The sequence below is a fragment of the Stenella coeruleoalba genome (assembly GCF_951394435.1).
Source record: "Stenella coeruleoalba genome assembly, chromosome: 16".
In the NCBI taxonomy this organism is placed as follows: domain Eukaryota; kingdom Metazoa; phylum Chordata; class Mammalia; order Artiodactyla; family Delphinidae; genus Stenella; species Stenella coeruleoalba.
Genome location: NC_137162.1, coordinates 38,593,676 through 38,616,723, shown reverse-complemented (window position 1 = coordinate 38,616,723; position 23,048 = coordinate 38,593,676). Strand labels below are relative to the sequence as shown.

General features: G+C 43.1%; 1 long non-coding RNA gene across 1 annotated transcript in view; it reads right to left on the bottom strand.

The window, feature by feature from the left end:
- LOC307175631 overlaps positions 1–14,922 on the bottom strand; it is a 43,804-nt gene extending 28,882 nt beyond the window's left edge. The window contains exon 1 of the long non-coding RNA XR_013824388.1: positions 14,828–14,922. This is a non-coding gene — a long non-coding RNA (uncharacterized lncRNA). The remainder of the gene's footprint in view (positions 1–14,827) is intronic.
- Between the last annotated feature and the right edge of the window lie 8,126 nt (positions 14,923–23,048).

Below are 23,048 nucleotides of genomic sequence, written 5' to 3'. Positions count from 1 at the left end.
GGAAAACTGGACAGCTACATGTAAAAGAATGAAATTAGAACACTCCCTAACACCATACACAAAAATAAACTCAAAATGGTTTCGAGACCTAAATGCAAGACAGGACAGTATAAAACTTAGAGGAAAACATAGGCAGAACACTCTATGATATAAATCACAGCAAGATCTGTTTTGCTACAACTCCTACAGTAATGGAAATAAAAACAAAAATAAACAAATGGGACCTAATGAAACTTAAAAGCTTTCGCACAGCAAAGGAAACTACAAACAAGACGAAAAGTCAACCCTCAGAATGGGAGAAAATATTTGCCAACTAATCAATGGACAAAGAATTAATCTCCAAAATATATAAACAGCTCATGAAGCTCAATATTAAAAAAACAAACAATGGAATCCAAAAATGGGCAGAAGACCTAAATAGACATTTCTCCAAAGAAGACATACAGATGGCCAAGAAGCACATGAAAAGCAGCTCAACATCACTAATTATTAGAGAAATGCAAATCGAAACTACAATGAGGTATCACCTCACACCACTTAGAATGGGCATCATCAGAAAATCTACAAACAATGAATGCTGGAGAGGGAGTGGAGAGGGAGTGCACTGTTGGTGGGAATGTAAATTGATACAGCCACTATGGAGAACAGTATGGAGGTTCCTTAAAAAACTAGAAATGGAGGGGCTTCCCTGGTGGCGCAGTGGTTGAGAGTCCGCCTGCCGATGCAGGCGACATAGGTTCGTGCCCCAGTTCGGGAAGATCCCACATGCCGCAGGGCGGCTGGGCCCGTGAGCCATGGCCGCTTAGCCTGCGCGTCCAGAGCCTGTGCTCCGCAACGAGAGAGGCCACAACAGTGAGAGGCCCGCGTACCACAAACAAACAAACAAACAAACTAGAAATGGAATTAGCATATGACCCAGCAATCCCACTACTGAGCATATACCCAGAGAAAAACATAATTCAAAAAGACACATGCACCTCAATGTTCACTGCAGCACTATTTACAACAGCCAGGTCATGGAAGCAACTTAAATGCTCACTGACAGACCAATGCATAAAGAAGATGTGGTACATATATACAACGGAATATTACTCAGCCATAAAACGGAACGAAATTGGGTCATTTGTAGCGACGTGGATGAATCTAGAGAGTGTCATACAGAGTGAAGTCAGAAAGAGAAAAACAAATATTGTATATTAACGCATATATGTGGAACCTAGAAAAATGGTACAGATGAACCAGTTTGCAGGGCAGAAATTGAGACACAGATGCAGAGAACAAACGTACGGACACCAAGGGGGGAAAGTGGTGGGGGGTGGGGGTGGGATGAATTGGGAGATTGGGATTGACATACAGACACTAATATGTATAAAATGGATAACTAATAAGAACCTGCTGTATAAAAAAATAAAATTCAAAAATTCAAAAAAATAGAAAAAAAAAAACAAAAAAAGAATCTGCTTCACAGGATTGTGGAAGCAATACAGAGAGGAAGTGTATATTTCTGTGTAAACGGCAGGGTGCTAAAAAGTTGTTAATTCTCATCACAGTGATCCCCCAGACAGAGTCAACGACTTAACCTATTTCTTCCCCTTAAACTTTCTACACTCCTCCACCTTGGAACTACTACTTAACGAGTGGGTGTCAATTTACTGTTCGAGTCCCATCCTATCATCCCAGAGGTTCACCCACAGGATCCCAGTTTTACAAACGAAGCCACTGAGCCTCAAGGAAGTTCAAAGAGCTAGTCAGCTGCAGACGCAGGACTTGAATTCACATCTTTCTACTCCAGTGGCTCCAACCTCATCTCCCTGACGCAGGAGAGAGGTGATCCCAAAAAATGCCCGGTAAACCCTCCTCTTCTTCAACCCTTGCTTCATGAAAGTTTTGTTCTGCCATTCACACGCTATCTTCAAATCACTAGGCAACTACTCTACACAAATATATCAACCAGCTGGTTCACAGAGGCAGCGGTACGGGGGCTGAGTGATGGAAACTGCAGGATCCTGAAGTTGGGGGCGGGAAGTAGATGCAGAGGCACAAAACAAGGAGTGGACTCTGGGGCCACCTGAGGGCAAAGGCACTCGCTCTCAGGCAGGCGCATCTCACCTCAAGGATAATACACTCCAGTGGTCTTCACAGGTTTTTGCTCCTGAAACCCCTAAAGGCATTTTCTACTCCCTTGTGCATTTTAAAAAGGTACCATCTAAAGCTTTTATATGCTAAAATACTTGGAAAAGTTGTATTTTCTAATTTTCTATATATTGTACACATTTTAAATTTATTTTGGCCAAAAGCTTAAGCAGCAGAATCAGCATGTTAAACTTACAGAAAACATCCACAGACCTTAATTAGTCAAACCAACTTCGTCATCAAATCAGGCAACCAAACCAGAATTACTATTAAAAAATATCAGACTTCAGTTTCAGTTCCAATCAATGTATTCATACATACACTTTGCCTTCGTGATAACCTTCTCACTCCTTAATTGCAGCTCTAAGAGAAACAAGGCACAGTCTTTGGCATGAGTTTGAAACCTAGAGAAATGAGATGTGGTCCATTTCTGCTTGCTTTGCTCTTACCGGGCCCTCCCTCTGGAACAACGTATTCTGAAGTCATCCGTGTGTGTGATGCCCAGGAGATTTCTGTGTACCTTGGGACCAGAGTGAGACTGTAAGCCCAGAGTGAGATTCCAGATGAGTGAGAAGTCTCTCTTTATTTCTGAAGCAGAACTCATATGGCTCCTCCAGCAAAAAATTTCTTGGGAAGCGGTTCAAATGGGAGTTGAGCACCTGGAAGTTAATTCCTTAGATTCTAACTATGCCCAGGTGACCCTGAAGGCTTCAGGCACCTTCACCTGCACCACTGTGAGCAATGCCTTCTGGGTCCCGCCCTTTTCCCGTGACTCAGGATTCTCAAACTGGCCTCCTTGGGCGCTACTGCAGCACCCATCCAGATTTTCCTCTCTCTCCACCTTCAGAATCCAAGCTTCAAATTCCTGATTCTCACCACCTTTCCTTCAGTCTGGAAAAACACCTTTACTTCAGGGAGAGTGATTTTAAAGAGGCACTAAACTGACTTGTATGAAGGTATTAGTGACTGATAGCCTACCCAAATTTTAAGGTAGTGTTTGCATTTTTTCATTACCAAAAGGAGCCTCCCATGGGTTGGAAATCCAGGTGGATATAGGAGAAGCTATGGGCACCGGGGAGGAAATATTCTAGATAATTCCAAGATGATTAAAGACCAGTTTTGAACACTGTGCTGGGAAGCAGTAACTTGTTAAGTAGGGTCTAAGCCTGAGAAGCAGCACCCCCCTATTTTAAACCTGCAGGAGATGCTAGCTGGGGAAAAGGTCATCGGGGTCAGTTGGTAGATGTTGCTGCAGTGCCAGAATGGGGATGCGATGAGACCCAGCCAAATTTAAGTTCCTATATCCTTGGAAATTCAATCAAATCCAAGCTTTTGGAGTAATTCTAAGCTACTCTAAATCTCAGCTATTCTAAAATCAAAAGAATAGAGAAAGTCACCGAAAGTGATGGAAAGGCCCAGGTGATCCAGATAAGACTCATTAAAAAGAGAACTGAGATTCTAAAGTTTATTTCACGTCACGCTGCATACACCTGACATGAAAGTCAAGCTGTAGGAAAGAAAAAGACCATATTCAAATGCTACTGCTCTCACTCAGGCATATGGTAAATTTGCAGAAGTTTGTTCTTTAAGCCTAAGAATATGAATCTTGCTTTCCAAAATAAGGTAGGAAAGTGGATTTCTGCCACTTGGCTTCATCAATTTGACAAATAATTCTGCAAACTCAATCCATATCTCTGAATGTAGATATGACGATTTACAGAAAGATCAGCCAAAAGTTACCCTTTGAATTACTGTAACCATGACATTCAAATGACCTGACCACACAGCATCAGAATTCAGATAAAATTAAAGAAACTCGGCCATTGCAATCAGAAATGTAAATGAGTAGGAAGAATCTGCTCCCCTGGACCCCTCCATCCCTATTACATTTTTTCATGATAAATAGCAGCTAATAAACATCTGTTCCTTTTCAGTGTCAAAGGGATCTTGTTTGCAAACATGAACAACCATCACTTTGTTCTCTCGGGAGAAAACAAAACACTATCAATCAAAGCAGAGCTACGTACCCAGATCTGCTGGGGCAGCTGCTTGTTCAAAGCCACATGTCACTGCTCCTTCAAGCCCGCGTGCCAGGACGCTTCTGAATCCTCAGCCCCTGTTCTGAGCAGGGCTGCAGGTTAACGCTTGGAGGCGCTGAATGCTCTTACCGATGAAGCCAAGGCTCGCCAACTTAACTGCTTACGTGCTGATTCACGCACGGGGCAGGACGTACCCCAGCTGAGCCTGCTTATGGGCTGAAGCCCCGCACCATCCTTGGAAGGTCACACCTGGAGCTCATCTCGCCATTTTGTACCTGGCACCGCAGCCCAGGAAGGATCATTCATTACCTCACACTGACCTGCTTCTCCCATTTGATTTGGAAAATATGAAATTTTTCCTCGACCACATCAACTACACACCACTCAGAGGAGGCTTTGCAGGACAAATCAGCACAGAGATGTAAGTTAGGACCTTGTTGGATAAATGAGTTCAGCTTGGGCAAGGGGATGCCCCCTCTTTCCTAGGAAGGTTGTAACCGGACGGAGAAAATTGATTACACGTAGTCACCTTGGTAGTTTATGGAAGCATTTACAGTGTTTACATTTTCCCTGGTGTCCTTCCCAGGCTAAACCAAACATGAGTTTCCTGCAATAGTGCCTCAGTTTTCATCACATGGTTACTAGGATCCTTAGAGAAAATGTTGTTCACTCTTCTAACCCTTTGAGGCCCAGACTAGCAGGTATCAAAGGCAGGGAAAATAAATCAAAGATTTCTGATGTTTGATCAGATCTTTGAAGTCCATGTCATTGCACCCACGTCACATGCAGGAAGTACAGGAACTTCGAATTCCTAAAGGAAACCAGTGCCGCTTTCTAGTTATCGGTAGGTCCCTTGAACTAGCAGCTATGGGGCAAAAACTTGCTCCCCAGCCTAAGGTCAAGTCCTTGGTTTCCTTCAGGCTCTAGCTGAGTCCACCCCAGGATTCACACGGAAGCACAAGGCAGGTGCAAGGCACGGAGGAGGAGTACAGAGCGTGGTACAGGGAGGGGCGTTTGGTCAGAAATGAATTATTGCAGGCAGGCAGGAAATCGACGCGCAGCTGTGTGGGAATCTGGCGTTAGGGATTTACTGCAAGAGTTCCCTCTTCTCCCCACTGACTGCAGCTGCAGAGTTGCCAGCTTGGGTTATTAGCTACTAACTGGGCTCCAAGGCGCTGGGGCCTCCTTTGCCTGAAGTTGCCTCCACCCTAGGGGCCTGTAAGCTCCAGCAAAGGCAGTGCGAATCCATCTGTGCTCAGACACAGCCTGTGAACTGAATGTGTAATAATAATAATGGTGATATTGTAACAATAGCAGCAGCTACTATGCTGAATGCTTACTGTCTGCCAGCAAATGAGCCAAATGCCTTACATATGCTCTGTAGCAAGAACCGCTAGTTCTTGCACAAAATCTCTATTCCTCTCTTCTTCCTCACCTCCCCTGCAGTCAGGAATAGCCATGGAGCCGAAGTCTGGCCAATGGAAAGTGGGCAGAAGTGATATGCACCAATTCCATTCTTTGCCTATAAAACCTTCCCCATGTGTGATCTTCCAGGCACAGATTTGGAGGGAGATATCCACAGTGACCTTGGAGGTTATGGGAAGAAGAAATTGAACAGCCTCCATCAGCCTGAATGACCACCTAGAGAGAGCTGCTGACTTTTGTAAGAGCAGACATACCTCATTTTATTGTGCTTCACTTCATTGTGCTTTGCAGATGTTGTGTTTTTTTACAAATTGAAGCTTTGTGTGGACCGTGCAAGGAGCAAGACTCTGGCGCCATTTTTCCAACAGAATTTGTTCACTTTCTGTCTCTGTGTCACATTTTGGTAATTCTCACAATATTTCAGACTTTTTCATTATGATCATATTTGTTATGGTGATCTGTGATCAGTGATCTTTGATGTTACTGTTGCAAAGAGATCACAACTCACTAAAGGCTCAGATGATGGTTAGCATTTTCTAGCCATAAAGTATGTTTTTGTGTGTGTGTGTGTGGTACCCAGGCCTCTCACTGTTGTGGCCTCTCCCGCTGCGGAGCACAGGCTCCGGACGCACAGGCTCAGTGGCCATGGCTCACGGGCCCAGCCGCTCCGCGGCACGTGGAATCTTCCCAGACCGGGGCGTGAACCCGTGTCCCCTGCATCGGCAGGCGGACTCCCAATCACTGCGCCACCAGGGAAGCCCCCATAAAGTATTTTTTAATTAAGGAATACACATTGTTCTTGAGACATAATGCTGTTGCACACTTTAATAGACTACAGCATAGTGTAAACATAAATTTTATATGGACCAGCAAACCAGAAATTTCATGTGGCTTGCTTTATTGCGGTATTTGCTTTATTACAGTGGTCTAGAAGTGAACCCACAATATCTCTGAGGTATGCCTGTACTTTTAAATTATGAGGAAAAGAACTGGAGGACAAACCTTAAAAATGTGTTTTTCAAAATTCTTTTAGAGATATGTAAGCAAAACAGTTTAAAGACCACTTGTCAGGCTTCCCTGGTGGTGCAGTGGTTAAGAGTCCACCTGCCAATGCAGGGGACACGGGTTCCAGCCCTGGTCCGGGAGGATCTCACATGTCGCAGAGCAGCTGGGCCCTTGCACCATAGCTGCTGAGCCTGCGCTCTGGAGCCCGCGAGCCACAGCTACTGAGTCCACACGCCACAACTGCTGAAGCCTGTGCGCCTGCAGCCCGTGCTCCGCAGCAGGAGAGGCCACTGCAATGAGAAGCCCATCGACACGACTAGAGAGAGGCCGTGTGCAGTGGCGAAGACCCAATGCAGACAAAAATAGATAAATAAATAAATTTAGAAAAAATTAAAAAAATAAAGACCACTTGTCTACAGAGAAAAGACTAGACTCCTTAACCAGGTATTCAAACTCACCCCGGCCCACACCCTTTCCTTTATCTTTGTCTTTGACATTTCTCCTGGTCTGTCTCCCACTCTGGGCACATGGGTCTCTTTATGGTTCCTAAATGTACCTGTCCTATCTCACCCCTACTCAAACTTTTCCCCTCACTCAGAACACTTTCCCACTACTCCCCACTTAACGGAGTCACACTTTGCTGAGGCAGTGTGAAAACATGGCTGCAAGTCCTTTGACAAGTCATCCGTGGAAAAGTGGGGATCTATGTCATCTCCCCTTGAATCTGGGCAGGCTACTCACTGCTTGTGTCTGACAGTAGAGACTGAAGAGGTGAAGCCATGTGACTTCTGAGGCCGGGTCACAAAAAGTCATGCAGCATCCATGTTTCCTAGAACACTCACTCTTGGAACTGTTAAGAAAACAAAATTCAACTGAGTACATTGTAAAGATCCTACTGGCTCCCTTCAACGGTTCATGAATCAGGCAGCATTCCATTTAGCAGACAGAAAGGAGCTCCAAGGAGCTGTACAAAGTGAAAGACTTATAGGCAGAAGGGAGCAGGAACAGGAAATTATAAGAGGCCAACAAGCAGGTTGGTTATTGCCAGGTTACTCTCCTTTAAAGGACTGTAGGCATCTATCAGGCAGAGTACCTAACTAGTGATGATCAGGTAGTTTCTGACTAGCTGCTTTAAGATTCCATTTCTGGGAAAGCCAAAACTGTAAGTTAACTCGGTTTGGTGACAAGGGGTTTAGCATAAGTGACTCCATTTTGGGCCTGTTGTCTGGCTTTTGACGGAACTCTGATTCACCACGTAAGAGGTCTGGAAATCCTGAAACTGGGGAGACCCTGGGTAGATGCTTCAGTCACAGTTTCAACTGAACTCCTTCCAGCCATCCCCACGAAGGTACCAGATATGCAAGCGAATCAGTGTTAGACTCCAAACTAGTCTATCCGCCAGCTGAATACTGTGGAGTGAACCCCATCAATGCCACATGGAACAGAAGTATCACCCAGCCACGCTCTCCCCAAGTTCCTGGCCCACAGAACCATCAGCCATAATAAAACAGTTGTCATTTTAAGTGACTATGTTTGGAATTATTTGTTATGTAGCAAACATAACTGGAATGCCCTCCTTCAGGGCGCAAGACAGGCTCCATGTTTTTCAAGAGGCTTTCTCTGACCATTCTAGCCACTTAAATTTCTGAGTTGTCTGCTCCACTCTATCTCTTTGGAGCACCTTATGTAATAATGAATGGATTTGTTAATTAATAAGAACAGTACCTATGTAACATGAATCATATCTGTAACTGTAAGGTGGAGGGACACGGGCTGGAGGAGGGAGTGTTCCCTACCCGGTTTTGTTCTTTCTGGGCATCAGAATCTTGACTGTAATGGTCTGCTAGTATTTATCCAACCCAGCATTTATTCATATATTTACTAAGCGCCTACTATTTACCAGGCAATCTTTTAGACCCTGATGATAGAGTAGTAAACACAGCCAAGTCCTTCTAGTCCTGATGTTTCCATTCTCAATGGAGACGGCCAAACAAAAAATAAAATTAAATAAAATTGATTAGGTTATAAGTGCTAATAAGAATAAAGCACATTAAGAGGTGAGAGAAGGTTGTTTTATACAGTATAAACCGAAGGGTCCTCTCTGATAAGGTGATATTTCAATAGACACCTGAAGGAAATGGGAAGAAAGTAGAAGTCATGCTTACTTACGCCTGGGGGAAAAGTATGCTAGGAAAAAGGAAGCAGCAAACATAAAGGTCCCCAGACAAGAGTGTGCTTGACGAGATGAAGGAAGAAAAGATGGCCAGGGTGACTTGAGCAGAGAGAGCAGGAGAGGGAGCAGTTGGAAATACAGTCAAGATGTGGGGTGTGGAGGTCAGGAAGGGCCTTGGGGATCAAGGTAAGGACTTGAGATTTTGCTCTGAATTAGAAAGTCATTAGAGAGTTTTGAGCAGAGCAATGGCATGACCTGGGCTTCAGAAAGCTTACGCTAGTATCTATCACCTGGATGCTATGCGAAAGCACACACAAAGCACAAGTTTTAGAAGCACACTGATTTGGAGGCTTAGACTAGAAAGCTAGACGTGAAGATGATGTGAAGTGGTCATAACATGGATGTTTTGAAGGCAGAGCCAGCAGGATCTCCTGGTGGGGTTAGATGGATAAGAGAGAAAATAGGAGTCAAGAATGATTCCAAAGTTTTCTAGAACTGGTAGAGTGGAGTTGACCTCTGCTGAGATGGGGAAGAGTATGAGAGAAGTAGGTTTGGTTAAAGAGAATCAAGCATTGGGTATCTCTGCAAAATAATTCTGGAGGGATTCTTTAGCTCAAGACCTTATGAAAATGACTTGCGGAGATCGGTCGGAAGTGATCTAATAGCTGCAAAGATAATGATAGACAAAAGTCTATCCCAGAGGGTGATAGGTTTTCAAGTGGTACAAAGTGGGCACTTTTGATAGTTATGAGTTGGTTTTGCCATGAATTAGAGTCAGGCAAAAGCAATTTTTAAGGAATTTATTGCAAGAAAAATGTTAATTAAATAATAGTACAAGTGATAAATAGTTACGGGGAAAAATCATGTCAGCTATCAAATAATGGATGAACTTCGGGAAATACTGGTGTATAATGTAATATCCAATTAATTTAAGTATCTTTAAAGGTCAGTCTCTGAGAAGAGAAGCCTTAACCATTGAGTCTTTTCTGATCCATCCAAATTGTTATTCATTTACAGTTGGCTCATTGTCTTCTGTGATTCCACCACCACATATTTTTTTTCACGTGAGATTAGTTCAGGAGTGGTGTGTTCTATATCAAAGGCCAAAAATAGCATTTGTAGATTATTCTCATTCAGTGATCATATATAATTACTCAAAGTTTACTCTAATTGCTGTTCTTGTAGTTTGATTGATTTCTGGAAAAGAATATGCTTTCCTTCATAAGTCCTACCTTAACCCCTTGCCTTCAAACCCTAGCAAGTGGGCCCACCTGAGTCTGCAGGCGGCTTCTGCAACACCAGTGATCTTCAGTGCTGCAGCTCACAGTGTTTCCTGGGAAGAATCCCTTCCTGCTTAGGGTAGAAACTGGAAAGAAGTCATCCCATGAACCCCAGAATATGACCCTTGCTACTGCACCCCCTGAATACATGTAAGCCCTTTACATTCAGTCCTCAAAACCGCCCCGTGAAGTAGCTACCATTAATCTACCATATTCACAAGTAACACCCAAGGCTCAAGTAGCAGCACATCCAAAGTCATGTGGCTGGTAAGTGACACAACTCATTTTCTGACCCCTAGTTTTTCACTGTTCGTTGGAGACAACAAGCACTTTGCAGGGTCACTTCATCATAATTTCACCTCCTCTCCAACTTCCCTCACCCTACACCCAGGACAAGTTGGGGGAGATTCAGTGATTACTATTTTAGCTAACGATAAGGCTTTTGCCTTGCTGAATGAAGTGTGCAAACTGAGAGGAATTTGGAGAGAGAATACAGAAGAGAAACCTGTGCCAATGGTTGCAAGAGGAGGTTTGGGGGAGAGAGAGAAGCCAGGGGAGAGAACTTGAGGAGGAGTGAGGGGTTTCTTTTTTTTTTCTTTTTAATTTTTAAATTTTATTTATTTTTTATACAGCAGGTTCTTATTAGTTACCTATTTTATACATATTAGTGTATACATGTCAATCCCAATCGAGTGAGGGGTTTCTAATGGGGGTATCTATTTTGTCTTTGTGGAGCATTGGTATAATTTCTTCCGGAAATGTTTGGTAGAATTCACCAGTGAACTCCACTGGGCCTCCAATTTTGTTTTTTTCCACATCTAATTTTAATTAATTAGTGTGTGATATAGCCCTGTCTCTTCAAGGCCCCTGTTACTGGTAATGCTGCTTCTCCACCTGGAGGCCAGCTACTTAGGTACATTCAGTTTGTGAAAATTAATCTGTGTATATTTTTCTGTATGTATGTAATACTTTGGTAAATTTTCTAAAAATAGTTTCCCTCTTTCAATTTTTTTTAAAGTATCTCGGATTCCAACTGACTTAAATAATAAGGACATTATTAACTCACATAAAAACTCCAAGGAGGGCAGCCCCAGAACTGGTTACTTCAGCGTCCAGTAATATCGTTAAGGACCCCGTTCCTCAGTGACATTATGTCAGTTTTGTCCTCAGAGATGCAGAAGTTCTGGGCATTATATGTAGACACAACCTTGCCAAGAGGAAGGGAGTCTTTTCATCCTTGGGTCCCTTTTTAAGAGCAAGAAAAATTTCCCAAAAGTAGGTCTGGTAATTTCTTATAAAATCAAACACACATCTACCCTGACCCAGCAATCCTACACCTGGCTATTTACCCATGAGAAATGGAAACATATATACATACAGGCATACCTCAGGGACACTGGAGGTTTAATTCCAGACCATTAAAGCAAGTCACATGAATTTCCCAATGCTTATAAAAGTTATGTTTACACTATACTGTAGCCTATTAAGTGTGCAATAATAGTGTTATTTCTAAAAAATGTATACACCATGATTTAAAAATACTTTATTGCTATAAAATGCTAACCATCATCTGAACCTTCAGCGAGTCTCTAATCTTTTTGCTGGTGGAGGGTCTGAAATATTTAAAGAATTATCAAAATGTGACAGAGAGGCACGAAGTGAGCAAAAGCTGTTGGAAAAATGGCACCAATGCTTGCTCAGTGCAGGGTTGCCACAGACCTTCAATTTGTAGAAAAGCAGCATCTGTGAAGCGCAATAAAGTGAGTACAATAAAATGAGGCATGCCTGTATATACAGGCACATGTGTACACACACATGCACACACACAGAAAACACATACAAGAATGTTCTTACCTGCCTTGACTCATAATATCCAAAATTTGGAAACAGTCTAGATATCAATCTATAGAAGAGTGGATAAACAAACTGTGGTATATTTATTCAATGGAATACTACTCACTAATAAAAAGGAATAAATTACCAATACACGTGAAAACATGAATGAATCTAAAAACGTTACGCAAAGTGAAATAAGCCATACACGTGGTGGGAAAAAAAAATCAATGGTGGAAAAAGGATACATAGAGGAGTTTGCCTCTGGGAGTGGGAGAGTGAAAGGCCGGCCAGGATTGACTGAGAAGGGACATAAAGGAACTTTCTGGGAAGATAGTAATGTTCTAGGTCACAGTAGGTTACATAGGTCCACGCATTTGTCAAATCAGTGAATATTCACTTAAGATTTGTGTATTTCGTCATCTATAAATTTTACCTCGAAAAAAAAACTGAATAAATTTTGAATTTTAGTTAATGATATGAATGCCAAAGTATTTAGGTAGAAGTGAACTGATATTTGCAATTTACTTTGAAATGAATTTTTAAAAACAAGAGTAATTGATAGATAAAAATATAGACAAATGGGTTGATATGTGAAATGGCAAGTTAAAAAAATTACAGTATAAACTGGGTGGTGCCTCTAGAGGTTCTCAACGTGAAATTCTCAATTTAGTGTACACAACTTTTTTCATGATAGAACGTTAGCAGGAAAAGGGTTTGTATAAAAAGGGTCTCAAGGCCAAATAAATTTGGAAAATACTAGTTTAATGAAATTTAAGTAGGTTTCTTTAAGGGGAAGATTTATTAGAGCCTTAAATATACTGATATGAATGCTGGATTTATATACACACGCACACGTGCGCACGTGTGTTTGTGTGTGTGTGTGTGTGTGTGTGTATTCCCTAACTTAGATTCCCCCCACATAAAACCCAAACTGAGGGCTTCCCTGGTGGCGCAGTGGTTGAGAGTCCACCTGCCGATGCAGGGGACACGGGTTCGTGCCCCGGTCCGGGAAGATCCCACATGGGCTGGGCCCATGAGCCATGGCCGCTGAGCCTGTGCGTCCAGAGCCTGTGCTCTGCAACGGGAGAGGCCACAACAGTGAGAGGCCTAAGTACCGCAAAAAAAAAAAAAAAAAAAAAACTGAAAGGGAAGAGAGAACTGTGAAACAGAGAGCACTGTGCTCTCCAGTCCCCAACATTCCCCTGCCTTCCAGGGACCACCACCAAGTGACTCTCGTCCCCTGGGCTTCAGTCTGGATTTCACTAGCTCATTTCCCTTCAGTCCTGGGCATATAAGACAAGCTGCTCTAAATCAGAACAGAAGCCAGCAGGTCTTTCTGGCTACCTTGGCTGCCTTTCCTGCTCTGACCTCCTTTTAGCAGCAGGAAGATTGCCATCCATTCCTCATCATTTTTGTCAAATGAGAAGACCTGGATTTGGGCCCCCTTCATTCTCAAGAAGAAAATGGATCTCCTAGGGCCTGAACAAATGCACTGTTGTTACTGATTTTAATTGGTGATTAAGCCCTGAACATCTTGAGAAATTAAGCCTGTTTCGATAGCCCAGATCTACAGGAAGCCAAATTGTCACAGCTCTCCATACTCACCATGTGTTAAAGTGACATTTCTGCTCCCCTCCAGTCTAATTTTGGTGACTTTTTGTTTGAATTCACACTTGTGTGAATGTTAATAGCACGGGAGGGTTGCATGTGCTGAACGCACTGACATTTTCTCTCCTGAAGGAAGAAACATATAGCTTTTGCTGTGTGTTGTGTGCCATTGGTGCAAAGGATTGTGCAAGAAGAGGGAACAAGACCTTCTGGCTCTGTTCCCGGATTCAGTTCCTGTTCCAGCAGCCCCAGGGGAGAGCTCATCAGGCAGCCGCTTGGCCCTGAGGGCTCTGAATGTCCGCTGCAAGCTGAGCGGGCAGGGAGACAAGCTCCGTGGAGTCATCTGGTGCCAGCTCCCGAGCTCAGGAACGCGCTCCAGAATTGGGCCAGCGATGCTTCCAGAGCACACATGCGCCAGCAGCACTAATTGGACACGATTCCTCTCAAGCCGTTTACAAGTTCATCCCTGGAGCCTGTGGAGAAATGGAGCTAGCAAACGCCTGCAGCTTCATATGCCCGCCTCTGGTAGGGAGCCTGCAAGGCTCATTGAAGCAGTTGTAATGTTGTTGCCTGCTGCAAAAAGGAAGTCTGTGCTGCAAACACTCTGTATCCTCACTTCATACCCCTGCCAGGGGTCCCGGTCAGAGCCTAAAACCAGCCAGAGGTCAGAAGTCTCCCTTGGCCAATAAGGCTCGTAATGAACACACTTCCCATAAGCCTGTGGCCTCTTAGAATTCAGAGCCAAAAAAGAAAAGTAAAAAAGAGAAAAAACCCAACAAAACAAACAAACAAAACCCCTCAAAGCCAATGATTTCAGAGACGACGTCAAAACAAACATTCATTTGAAGTCAGATCACGCTTTTTCCAAAATAATTTTTTTTTTCCTGAACCATCCTAAAATATCAGGGAGTATTTCTACACATCCCAATGGGAAACCTGATACGTGCCTTTCCATGGTCACAGGCTCTTCATTAAAAAAAGAATGCATAAAAGACAGACAACTTTGACCGAAACCTCCTTTTCCCCTCGCCTCTCATGCTGATAAATACTATTAGCAGAAAGCAATTCAAACAATACTGGTTCCTCCACATGACAACACAGAGCTGGCTTGGTGAGCAGACACCAAGTGTCAACAGATCAGGGTAGCCATGCCTGTCTCTGCTGCCCTGGCTCATCACCGAAGAAGACTGTGTCATGCTATTTCATGAGTCGACCAGTTCTCTAGCAACCATTGTGCATGCACATCCGATGTTCAGAATGCTAGACCAAGTATCTTACTAAAGGTAATAAGGTGTAAATAGGTTCAGACTACTAATAAGTATACTCACTCAGAAGTTCAAATAAAGGCTGAGTCTGTGCTTGGCTTTTCTCCAGTTTTTCTACGGTGGGGTGAGTCTTTTCATTGACTGGGACTTCTTTCTTGGCTCCGCAGGGGTCTTCTTTTCATCTCTCTCACTTTCCTCTCTAGAATGACAGTGGTTGTTTGCTGAGCACTTAACTTGTATGCATGCCTCATCACTGCCCCACATTACACCAGAACATAAGTAAAATCATCCCTATTTTACAAGTGAGGAAACCGAGGCTCAGAGAAAACTGGCCAAGGCACACATTGCCAATAAGCAGCAGAGTTGGGACTTGAACACATCTGAGTCCCCAATCCATGCCCCTATTGATACACCATATCTTCTCCTGGAGTTTCTCTTTTCCCCCTCGACAACTATTCTCACTCTTCATAAAACAGTGGAGCCACTCATTCATTGACCCTTTCAACTATCAAGCATTTATGGAGTACCTAGTACAAAAGATAAACAGAAAGGAGTGCTTAGTTTACTTCCTAAAGAGAAGGCACTTCCTTTGAAGCTGTTATTTTCCTCTACATCTACTCCCCAAAGCTTTCTGGTTCCCACAAGCATGTACCTACACAGTCCACTATGGTCTTCAGAGTCCATACTTTTCACAGTTGCACAGTTTTCATTCCAAAACGGCAGAAAGGTAGATGGTCACATTGTTAAAGGTTTCTAGTTGAGAAAGTATGAACTAGAGCAGCTTGTTAGGATCAGGATGTCTCTAGGTTAGATTACTCTAACGATGACCTAAGTGATTCCTATCCTTTCAGGAACTACCCTGGGTTTGTATTTGAATGTGCTTTACTAAGTCTCTCCAAGCACTAGCATCCTAGACGAAATTCACGAGAGAGGGGTTGGACAAAACTCTAGTTGGGAAATAAAGGTAAGTGTAATATCCTGGTTGAAGTTCTTGCTACAACTAACATGGATTGGAATATCTAAAAGAATAAAAGAACAATAACGCTTGCTATTTCCTACTCACACTGGAAGAATGCTTTGGGTCACCAAGTTAAAATATTTAGAACTTATTTTAGCCAAAGCTAAAAACAGTACTCATCAAAAGAAATAAGCAATTGACTAAACAAACAGAGAATACTGTATAAATGTAACAAATAGAATAGAGTTACAAATGTGGTAGGTATAAATTCAAGCATATATCTATTATAGTTTCAATGTCCAAGGTCTAAATATACCCATTACGAGACAGAGATTTTCAAAACAGATTAAAAACAAGATGCGAACACTAATCAAAAGAAAGCTCAAGGGCTTCCCTGGTGGCGCAGTGGTTGAGAGTCCGCCTGCCGATGCAGGGGACGCGGGTTCGTGCCCCGGTCCGGGAAGATCCCACACGCCGCGGAGCGGCTGGGCCCGTGAGCCATGGCCGCTGAGCCTGCGCGTCTGGAGCCTGTGCTCCGCAACGGGAGAGGCCACAACGGTGAGAGGCCCACGTACCGCCAAAAAAAAAAAAAAAAAAAAAAGCAAGCTCGAGTAGTTAGCTTAATTTCAGACAAAGCAGACTTCACGACAAGGAAGATTATCAGGAATAAAGAGAGACGACAGAGACATAATAAAGGGGTCAGTTCTCTAAGAAAACAAAACAATCCTAATGTGTATGCACCTAACAAGAGAACGGCAAAGTACATGTGGTTGTGGGCCACAGCGGGGCTGGGAGGGGACTCTGGACTGGCCCCCTCTTGGGCGTCAGTCTCTCCTTCTCCTCACCTGAAATGCCACTACTGCTCCCTGTGGTCACGCCCTACACATCCTCTGACACAGAAACCGAGATGCTTGACGTTGCATAGGCCTCTGGATCTGGACTCCCTACCTTTTTTTTTTTTGCTAAACTTCGAAAAAATGGACTCTCTTTCACCAATCTCTGCCTTATAATCTCCAGTAAACTTTCCCTGAGAATTCTCAAGAGACCCTCAAATCTTTACACTCACCAACCATGGTATGATAATGGAAAAATGGCTCTTATAAGGAAGTACCACTCCCATGGACCAAATGTTACACATATGCTATTGTGATTAATAAACCACAAGTTTTCTTGAGGACATTTCTAATTCATTGCATGTATTTTCTCAGTCATTTGATGCTAAACTATACCACTGTGTCACATCAGGGCCCAAGAATTCAAAGGATTTCTCAAACGTACAATAAACATTAACTCATACGATAAATCCTCACTTCACATTCTCTTCACCAAGAGCAAACCAGAGCCATTTGTGCTGTCCTTCTGCCCCTCCCCTGGAATGCTGCTGCCTCATCTACTTTCCAAACCCTCTACATCCTGGGGCCCAGCTCCAGCCCCCAATTCTTCTTCTTTTTTTTTTTTTTTTAATAAATTTACTTTTTCTTGGCTGCGTTGGGTCTTTGTTGCTGCATGTGGGCTTCCTTAGTTGCGGTGAGCAGGGGCTACTCTTTGTTGCAGTGCATGGGCTTCTCATGCAGTGGCTGCTCTTGTTGGGGAAAACAGGCTCTAGACATGCGGGCTCAGTAGCTGTGGCACATGGGCTCAGTAGTTGTGGTGCACGGGCTTAGTGGCTCCGCAGCATGCAGGATCTTCCCGGACCAGGGATCGAACCTGTGTCCCCTGCATTGGCAGGCACATTCTTAACCACTGCGCCACCAGGGAAGCCCCCCTTTCTTCTTGCCACTTCCCCTCACTCTCAGTCGCTCTCTCATCATGATGGTCATGCCCATCTCTGCCCTCCTGTGGGAGCTGGAGTCTGGGCCCTCAAGGCAGACACCACTTAATTTTCTTATTTGTACTCTAAGCCAGAAGACAGGTAAGGATTTTTAAGGTGCTGATAAGCAGAATTTCAAGACAGCAGTTTTGATTTGTTCAAAGTGAGTTTTCCCACCAAAGGGAAAAAAAGATAAAGTATGTCAGTATGAAGGGATCCAAGTAGCATATCCCATATCCTAGTTAATTCAAAACCTGACTTTTTGTATAGTGATGGTCAAGATAAAGCTAGCAGACTGACAAAGAAGGCAAGAATATACAATGGAGAAAAGACAGTCTCTTCAATAGGTGGTGCTGGGAAAACTGAACAGCTACTTGTAAAAGAATGAAATTAGAACATTCTCTAATACCATACACAGAAATAAACTCAAAAGGGATTAAAGACCTAAATGTAAGCCTGGATGCTATAAAACTCTTAGAGGAAAACATAGGCAGAATACTCTTTGACATAAATCGTAGCAGTATCTTTTTGGATTCACCTCCTAGAATAATGAAAATAAAAACCAAAATAAACAATTGGGACCTAATTAAACTCAAAATCTTCTGCACAGCAAAGGAAACCATAAACAAAACAAAATGACAACCCACACAATGGGAGAAAATATTTGCAAATGAAGGAACTGATAAGGGATTAATCTCTAAAATATACAAACAGCTCATGCAGCTCAATATCAAAAGAACCACCAACCCAATCCAAAAACGGATGGAAGATCTAAATAGACATTTCTCCAAAGAAGACATACAGATGGCCAAAAAGCACATGAAAAAATACTCGACATCAGAAATTATTAGAGAAACGCAAATCAAAACTACAATGAGGTATCACCTCACATAGGTCAGAATGGCCATCAAAAAATCTACAAACAATAAATGCTGGAGAGGGTGTGGAGAAAAGGGAACCCTCTTACACTGTTGGTGGGAATGTAAATTGGTACAACCATTATGGAGAACAGTATGGAAGTTCCTTAAAAAACTAAATATAGAACTACCATATGATGCAGCAATCCTACTCCTGGGCATATATCCAGAGAAAACCATAATTTGAAAAGATACATGCACCCCAATGTTCATAGCAGCACTATTTACAATAGCCAAGACATGGAAGCAACCTAAATGTCCATTTACAGAGGAGTGGATAAAGAACATGTGGTACAGATATATCAATACAACGGAATATTACTCAGCCATAAAAAAGAACAAAATAATGCCACCTGCAGCAACATGGATGGACCTAGAGATTGTCATACTGAGTGAAGTAAGGCAGAGAAAGACAAATATCATATGATATCGCATACGTGTGGAATCTAAAAAAAAAAAGGTACAAAGGAACTTATTTACAAAACAGAAATAGAGTAACAGATGTCAAAAACAAACTTACGGTTACCGGGGGGAAGGGAGGGGAGAGGGATAAATTGGGAGATTGGGATTGACATATACACACTACTATATATAAAATAGATAATAACTTATCCCTACTGTATTCCACAGGGAACTCTACTCAATACTCTGTAATGACCTATTTGGGAAAAGAATCTAAAAAAGAGTCTATATATATATATATATATATATATGGATAACTGATTTATTTTATGGTACGCCTGAAACTAACACAACAATATACATCAACTATACAGAAAAAAGACCCTTAATGGCTTCCGGGAAGATGGCGGAAGAGTAAGACGGAGAGATCACCTTCCTCCCCACAGATACACCAGAAATACATCTACACGTGGAACAACTCCTACAGAACACCTACTGAACGCTGGCAGAAGACCTCAGACCTCCCAAAAGGCAAGAAACCCCCCCACATACCTGGGTAGGGAAAAAGAGAAAAGAATAAACAGAGACAAAAGGATACGGACGGGACCTGCACCAGTGGGAGGGAGCTGTGAAGAAGGAAAGGTTCCCACACACTAGGAAGCCCCTTCGCGGGCAGAGACTGAAGGTGGACAGGGGGAAAGCTTCGGAGCTGCGGAGGAGAGCACAGCAACAGGGGTGCCGGGGACAAAGCGGAGAGATTCCCGCACAGAGGATCAGGGCCGACCGGCACTCACCAGCCCGAGAGGCTTGTCTGCTCCCCCGCCAGGGCAGGCGGGTTTGGGAGCTGAGGCTTGGGCTTCGGTCAGAGTGCAGGGAGAGGACGGGGGTTGGCAGCGTGAACACAGCCTGCAGGGGGTTAGTGCGCCACGGCTGGCTGGGAGGGAGTCCGGGGAAAAGTCTGGACCTGCCGAAGAGGCAAGAGACTTTTTCTTACCTCTTTGTTTCCTGGTGCGCGAGGAGAGGGGATTAAGAACGCTGCTTAAAGGAGCTCCAGAGACGGGAGCGAGCCGCGGCTAAAAGCGCGGACCCCAGAGACGGGCATGAGACGCTAAGGCTGCTGCTGCCGCCACCAAGAAGCCTGTGTGCGAGCACAGGTCACTCTCCACACCTCCCTTCCGGGGAGCCTGCGCGGCTTGCCGCTGCCAGGGTCCCAGGGTCCAGGGACAACTTCCGCGGGAGAACGCATGGCACGCCTTAGGCGGGTGCAACGTCACGCCGGCCTCTGCCGCTGCAGGCTTGCCCCGCCCTCCGTGCTGCTCCCTCCCCCACCGGCCTGAGTGAGCCAGAGCCCCTGAATCAGCGGCTCCTTTAACCCTGTCCTGTCTGAGCGAAGAACAGATGCCCTCCGGCGACCTACACGCACAGGCGGGGCCAAATCCAAAGCTGAGCCCCTAGGAGCTGTGAGAACAAAGAAGAGAAAGGGAAATCTCTCCCAGCAGCCGCAGAAGCAGCGGATTAAAGCTCCACAATCAACTAGATGTACCCTGCATCTGTGGAATACATGAATAGACAACGAATCATCCCAAATTAAGGAGCTGGACTTTGAGAACAAGATTTATTTATGATTTTTTCCCCTTTTCCTCTTTTTGTGAGTGGGTATGTGTATGCTTCTGTGTGAGATTTTGTCTGTATAGCTTTGCTTCCACCATTTGTCCTAGGGTTCTAGCCATCCGTTTTTTTTTCTTCTCTTATTTTTTTATTTTAATAACTTTATTATATTTCATCTTACTTTATTTTACTTTATCTTTTATCCTTCCTTCCCTCCTTCCTTCCTCCCTCCCTCCCTCCTTTCTTTCTTTCTACTTCTACTAATTCTTTCTTTCTACTTTTTCTCCCTTTTATTCTGAGCCGTGTGGATGAAAGGCTCTTGGTGCTGCAGCCAGGAGTCAGTGCTGTGCCTCTGAGGTGGGAGAGCCACCTTCGGGACACTGGTCCACAAGAGACCTCCCAGCTCCACATAATATCAAACGGCGAAAATCTCCCAGAGATCTCCATCTCAACACCAGCACCCAGCTTCACTCAACGACCACCAAGCTACAGTGCTGGACACCCTATGCCAAACAACTAGCAAGACAGGAACACAACCCCACCCATTAGCAGAGAGGCTGCCGAAAATCATAATAAGTCCACAGACACCCCAAAACACACCAACAGACGTGGACCTGCCCATCAGAGAGACAAGATCCAGCCTCATCCACCAGAACACAGGCACTAGTCCCCTCCACCAGGAAGCCTACACAACCCACTGAACCAACCTTAGCCACTGGGGACAAACACCAAAAACAACAGGAACTACGAACCTGCAGCCTGCAAAAAGGAGACCCCAAACACAGTAAGATAAGCAAAATGAGAAGACAGAAAAACACACAGCAGATGAAGGAGCAAGATAAAAACCCACTAGACCTAACAAATGAAGAGGAAATAGGCACTCTACCTGAAAAAGAATTCAGAATGATAGTAAAGATGATCCAAAATCTTGGAAATAGAATAGACAAAATGCAAGAAACATTTAACAAGGACCTAGAAGAACTAAAGATGAAACAAACAACGATGAACAACACAATAAATGAAATGAAAAATACTCTAGATGGGATCAATAGCAGAATAACGGAGGCAGAAGAACAGATAAGTGACCTGGAAGATAAAATAGTGGAAATAACTACTGCAAAGCAGAATAAAGAAAAAAGAATGAAAAGAACTGAGGACAGTCTCAGAGACCTCTGGGACAACATTAAGTGCACCAACATTCAAATTATAGGGGTTCCAGAAGAAGAAGAGAAAAAGAAAGGGACTGAGAATATATTTGAAGATATTATAGTTGAAAACTTCCCAAATATGGGAAAGAAAATAGTTAATCAAGTCCAGGAAGCACAGAGAGTCCCATACAGGATAAATCTAAGGAGAAATATGCCAAGACACATATTAAACAAACTGTCAAAAATTAAATACAAAGAAAACATATTAAAAGCAGCAAGGGAAAAACAACAAATAACACACAAGGGAATCCCCATAAGGTTAACAGCTGATCTTTCAGCAGAAACTCTGCAAGCCAGAAGGGACTGGCAGGACATATTTAAAGTGATGAAGGAGAAAAAACTGCAACCAAGATTTCTCTACCCAGCAAGGACCTCATTCAGATTTGATGGAGAAATTAAAATCTTTACAGACAAGCAAAAGCTGAGAGAGTTCGGCACCACCAAACCAGCTCTACCACAACTGCTAAAGGAACTTCTCTGGGCAAGAAACACAAGAGAAGGAAAAGACCTACAATAACGAACCCAAAACAATTAAGAAAATGGGAATAGGAACATACATATCAATAATTACCTTAAATGTAAATGGACTAGATGCTCCAACCAAAAGACACAGATTGGCTGAATGGATACAAAAACAAGACCCATATATATGCTGTCTACAAGAGACCCACTTCAGACCTAGAGACACATACAGACTGAAAGTAAGGGGATGGAAAAAAATAATGCAAATGGAAACCAAAAGAAAGCTGGAGTAGCAATTCTCATATCCGACAAAACAGACTTTAAAATAAAGACTATTAGAAGAGACAAAGAAGGACACTACATAATGATCAAGGGAACGATCCAAGAAGAAGATATAACAATTATAAATATTTATGCACCCAACATAGGAGCACCTCAATACATAAGGCAAATACTAACAGCCATAAAAGCGGAAATCGACAGTAACACATTCATAGTAGGAGACTTTAACACCCCACTTTCACCAGTGGACAGATCATCCAAAATGAAAATAAATAAGGAAACACAAGCTTTAAATGATACATTAAACAGGATGGACTTAATTAATATTTATAGGACATTCCATCCAAAAACAACAGAATACACATTTTTCTCTAGTGCTCATGGAACATTCTCCAAGATAGATCATATCTTGGGTCACAAGTCAAGCCTTGGTAAATTTAAGAAAATTGAAATCATATCAAGTATCTTTTCCGACAACAACACTATGAGACTAGATATCAATTACAGGAAAAGATCTGTAAAAAATACAAACACATGGAGGCTAAACAATACACTACTTAATAACGAAGTGATCACTGAACAAATCAAAGAGGAAATAAAAAAATACCTAGAAACAAATGACAATGGAGACATGATG